General features: G+C 57.0%; 1 non-coding gene across 1 annotated transcript; it reads left to right on the top strand.

Annotated features, from left to right (window-relative positions):
* Positions 1 to 2,041: 2,041 nt before the first annotated feature.
* TRNAQ-UUG (transfer RNA glutamine (anticodon UUG)) lies at positions 2,042 to 2,113 on the top strand. Its single transcript has one exon. It is a non-coding gene; the product is annotated as a tRNA-Gln (tRNA).
* The last annotated feature ends 2,994 nt before the right edge of the window (positions 2,114 to 5,107 follow it).

The raw sequence follows: 5,107 nt of genomic DNA, 5'->3' as shown, positions 1-5,107 counted from the left end.
AACATGTTGACAAGATAGAAACTGTCATAAAGGTCTGAATAATCCACAGAGCTTGAGACTATGTGTGTAACAGGAACATAATTAAGCATCACGCATTAAGGGAAGAAGAAGAATATGCACATTGTTGCAAATTCCAGTTATAAGTCAGGCAAATCATTGGAGAGCCAGTAACTTTACCTCTGTGTGTACAGAAAATTAATGTATTTAATCATAAAATAGGACCATCTATTATACGGCAGGTGCTAGTCTAGCATTGAGGAGACACAGTGAAAAAAGCCTGTGAAAGTTCCTCTTCTTGTGGCACATCGAGGGGAAGAGGGAGCCAGACAATAGGAAATAAATTAATAAAATCTATACTATGTCAGCTCCTTGATGAAGTAGTTTGTATAAAATAAAGCAAGGAAGTGGATAAGGAGCTGGGAGTCACAGCGTGAAGGAAGGTATGCAGACAGGGCCTCACGGGGGATTCACTGGCATGGAGTGCTGAAGGAGTCACCATGGGGGGAAGCTACTCTAGGTGGAAGGAACAAGGGCAAAGTACCCCAGTCAGCTCCCTGCTTAGCATGTTCTGGAAACAGCAAGAGAGGCTGGTGTGGTTGTAGAAAAGGGAGTAATGGGGTGAGAAGTTTTGAGCTTCACATGTCTGCCTCTTTCTCTGAGTCCAACTTAATTCCTGCATTGAGCCTCAAAACTCTGAAAGTTTTTACATAGTTGAAGATAAGCTCTGCAAAATAAGAGAAGATGGCCCCACCTCCGCTAGGATCTAGGTCTAGGAAAGCAAATGACATTCTTGTAAAACTCTCCCTAAAGAGGTGAAGTCTAAGAGGAATCTTGTTCCCAGCCATACATACCCCCAGCACCAAGACAGTCTGCAATGACACGGAGGGACTGATGTCCCAACGGATGGCTTTTTACTGCTTAATAGAATAACAATACGTGGTGCTTAGAGGATGTCTTTGGGGATTTTCTTATCCTTAGTCATCTACTTCATATTTTTAACTCTTCCCATTTCATCCGACTTTTGCAGATCCCAAGGCTAACAATTCTGTAAACAATCAACATTTTTGGAAGTATATAACAAGATCTTAAACAGGCCCATAAGAAGACATGAACACCGATGTTCATTAACATATTACTTATGGTGACAAAAAAAAAATTGAGGACAGTCCTTTTGGGCAGTACTGAGGGAGTAGATATGGACAACTGCCGTTTCTGGAGGGTTTTGTGGGTTTTTTGGGTTTTGGGGGTTTTTTTGTTTTTGTTTTTGTTACTGTTACTGCATAGTAAGCCAGCCCAAAATTTGGTGCCGTAAAGCAAACCTTTTGCTATATTCCTGGACTCTGGTCAGGACGCGCTCCGGGATGTCTGGAGCCTCCGACGGGAGTTTTCCTGAGGTGGTGGTTCGTGATAGAGGCGCTGAGGGCTAGAATCCTCTGCAGGCTTCTTCACTCACGGGTCTGTCCGTTGCCACCGCCCGTCCCCTGGGACTGCCAGCCGGAGCTACTGTGCGGGCCGGGCTTCTTCACAGGATGGTGGCCTCACGGCGGTCAGACTCCTCCTGCCAGTCCGAAGGTGAATCTCCCAGGACACCCAGCCAGAAGCTGTCACCTCCCACCTCAGAATACAAGTCAAAGTCCTAACGAGGCCCTACCCTGCCCTAGTTGTATGTGTGATCATTCGGGGTGGATGGAAGGGGACAAAGGCGGGAGCGGGAATGTCGCTGTTAGAAAAGGCCCTGAAAACCAGATGAAACCTACAGGTCCGTTTGCAAAAGCTGTGCCATCCTAAGGATGGTTCTTGTCTGGGACTGTCCGGCGACTCTCAGGACTTCCAGCCTCTCTGGTCCTGACCCGTACGAGCCATTTGGGCCCCACGCATGGAGACCACCACCACTCACACGTTTTCAAAACACCCCCGCAGGGGCGGGGCAGTGTGATCGGAAAGAGAGGGGGAAACAATCCTTTAAGAGTGGCAATTGGGAGTCAGGCCTCCGTGCGGCACATTCATCACAAGAGTTACCCGCGAGGCAGCGGCCCCCGCCGGCCCCATGGTGTAATGGTTAGCACTCTGGACTTTGAATCCAGCGATCCGAGTTCAAATCTCGGTGGGACCTTCGCGAATCTTCTTCGCGGGTTTCCTTCATTTTTCTTCCTGCTCTCTCCTCTCTTAAAACTAACATTTCCCCCCGTAATCCAGCCAATACGGCAGCCAGAACGAGCACGAGTATTAGGAAGTCCGAGCCCACGTGGGGCAGCGAGACCGGGGCAGAGAGCGGCGCAGGGAGAAGCGGCGGCCCGTCCAGGTAGCGGTGCGGGGGCCCGGGGGGCCCGGGGGGCCCGGGGGGCGGGGCGGGGGCTCCCCCGTCGGCCCCGCTTGCCTCCCAGAGGGGAATCTGTGCGCACAAGGAGGGCCACGTTGCGACTGTAAGGCCGGAACGGGACGGGAACCTGGGCCGAGGGGCGGCCTCGGGGGCGCCCTCCCCGCCTGTCCCCCCGGACGCCCAGCGGACGGCTTCACGCCACGCGGGCGGACAGGCGGGCCAGCCGTCTGTGGCCTCAGTCGGCCCTCGGGCCCGGCGCAGCTGCCGGTTCTGGGGTTCTGTCCTCGTCCTTCAGGGACGCCGCCGCCCTCGAGGGGGTCGCGCTGCGGGCGGCCGCCCCCGGGCTCTCCGCGGAGCGTCCGCAGCCAGCGCAAGCCCTTCGGCTTCCGAGGGAGGGCCTCCCGCCTTTCGATGGCCGCTACCTTAGCGGGCCCACAGCTCCACTGCAGCCTCCTCTTCGCCGTTCCTGCCCCTCACAGGCGCCCGCCCCCGTTAGCGTCTGGTCACCAGCCGGGCTGGACTCGTGTCTAGTTTCCCGCTTCCCCCTCTCCTGTCAGTTTTCATCCGCTGAGTGGCTTTGCGCTCTGCCCTCCTCTCTGCGCTCGGGCTATGCGGTCCGATTCTCTACCCACTCCTCGAGTACTAACCTAGACCTTTCAGCCCCTCTCCCGGAGGCCATCCTTGGCTCCCTTTACCTGGGCTTAGGTGCCTCGTCTGAGTTTCCCCAGGACCCCAAAGCCCGCCCTCACACCTGTCCCAACCGCTTGTTTAGTAGGCCCTCCCTCCTGCGCAAGACAGCACGCTCTCCGGCTGGAGGGGTCGGTCCTGGGGCCTGTTCACCTTTCAGTTCTCCGTCCCGCAGCCCCTGGCTCGGGGCAGGAGTTCATCAAGACTTGCCCAGTGCAGAGCCCTTCGCCTACTCTGGTTTCATCATCCCAGAACCCAGAAGAGCTCTTGTCCATGCTTGGCTCCAAAACGTTCTGCTCTGCTTCCCCAGATTTCTTCTGACTCCTTTTCCTTCGAGGACCCCAAGTCTACACCTGCACTAAGAACAGGCTTTGCCCAACACTGGAGCACAAGTCTCCTTGGAGATGAATATCAACCATGACTTTTTTTTTTTAAGATTTATTTATGTATTTATTTAAGAAAGAGAGTGAGCAAGCGGGGAGGGAGGGGCACAGTGGAGGAGCAGGGGGGAAGCAGACTCCCTGGTGAGCCCGGAGCCCAGACAAGGGGCTCAGTCCCCTGATAGGGAGATCATGATCTGGTCCGCAACCAAGAGTCAGAGGCCCCAACCATGACTTGTCTTAATGAGGCCACTCAGTAGCTAAAGGCAGGAGGGGTGGGGGGATTGGACCACTGTATTTTGCGTGTTTTGGGGTGATAATTCACCTCAGGGAAGAAAGGCTCCTTTCGCTGCATACCTGCCCAGTCATCCTGAGGTCTGCATGCGCCTAGTTTTGATTACCTATTGGTTGTAAGGAGCCCAGCGCCTGTCAGGGGCCTAGCCTCTGGAAAGCACTAATTGCACGTTTGTGATTAAATTGAAGATTTGTGAGTGCTGCCCAGGAAGCACGGTTTTGGGCTGAAGGTGCGCCTATTTCCTTTCTGCGGGCTCAGGAAGGAGACACTGTCTTCTGAACCGTGCACTTCGTGGGCTCCTACTCATGCCCCACCTTGGCTCCCACCCCCGTCAGCTGAGGGAGGGAAGGAGGCCCGCAGGGGGCGGCCCAGGAGCAGCACGGATATCCTGTCTGCTAAACGGAGAGCCAGGGCTGCTCAAGTCAGGGGCGCCTTCTGGACCCCGCAGGGCCAAGGCCATTGGACCTGTTTTTCCCTTTGGCATTGGAAAATGTGATCAAACTAGTGTATTCATCTCGGACTAGTTTTGTCAAGAAATGAGAAATCTGCGGATTTCACAGCGCAGGCTTAAAAGTATTTCCTTTGTGAGGACCTTTTCCTTATGCCTGCCAGGTTTTGACAGTTTGGACTCACGTGTGCAGGATTTTTACCCTCTCTCCCGAGGATCTCCTACCCGCTCTGAGCAAACAACGAACCGACCTTGACCATCCTCCACCTGTTCTAGCTTGAGGAAAATTCCCAGCCCAGCTTTCCAGAAAAGACCCAGTTGTCCAGTAAGAGCCGCCCTGCAAAACTCCCTTTGCAAGGGAATCCCCGAGAAGCCCGGTATTTACATGTAGGGAGAGCTGCGCCTGTTTGGGGTGTCGGGGCTGGTTCGCGGCGCGGCGCGGCGCTGCGCTTTACCGCCCGTGTCCACCAGAGGGCGCGCCGGCCGGAAGCGCGGCTCCGCGACGCCCCGAGACCCCGGGAGGCAGCCCCCCGCGCAGGCCGGGAATTGCATCGCCAGCAGGCGGTCCGGCATCCCCAGGCTCCGAATCCCGGGCGCGCAGCCGGGGCACCGCGCAGCCGACGAAGGGGCCGCGGCCCTCGCTCCTACGCCGAGTGCAGTCGCGCCCCGAGCGGGCGGGAGGCCCCCAGGTAGCTCCGTCCCGCGCGCGCTCAGCACGGCGTCCCGCTTCGTGCAAGACGCGCCCCCTCCACGCACGCGCGCGCGTTCTCCAGGCCGCGTGGGCCCGACAGGGGGCGCCCACCCGAGTGCGGGCAACGCGTGAGTGCGGGGGCCTCCCGGGCGCCCGCTTTCCGTCTGGGAGGAGGACGCGAGGGCGCGGGGCTGGTGCGGGAGCGCTCCTGAGGGGCCCCCACCGCGACCCGAGGTGCCCCAGGGCCGCGGAGACCCTCCTCCCGCCTCGTCCCCAGTCCCCCCCC

Source organism: Leptonychotes weddellii, unplaced genomic scaffold, assembly GCF_054177405.1.
Source record: "Leptonychotes weddellii isolate Sample4059 unplaced genomic scaffold, ASM5417740v2 HiC_scaffold_11058, whole genome shotgun sequence".
In the NCBI taxonomy this organism is placed as follows: domain Eukaryota; kingdom Metazoa; phylum Chordata; class Mammalia; order Carnivora; family Phocidae; genus Leptonychotes; species Leptonychotes weddellii.
Note: the sequence above shows the minus strand (reverse complement) of the source record. Positions and strands in the feature narration are given on the sequence as shown.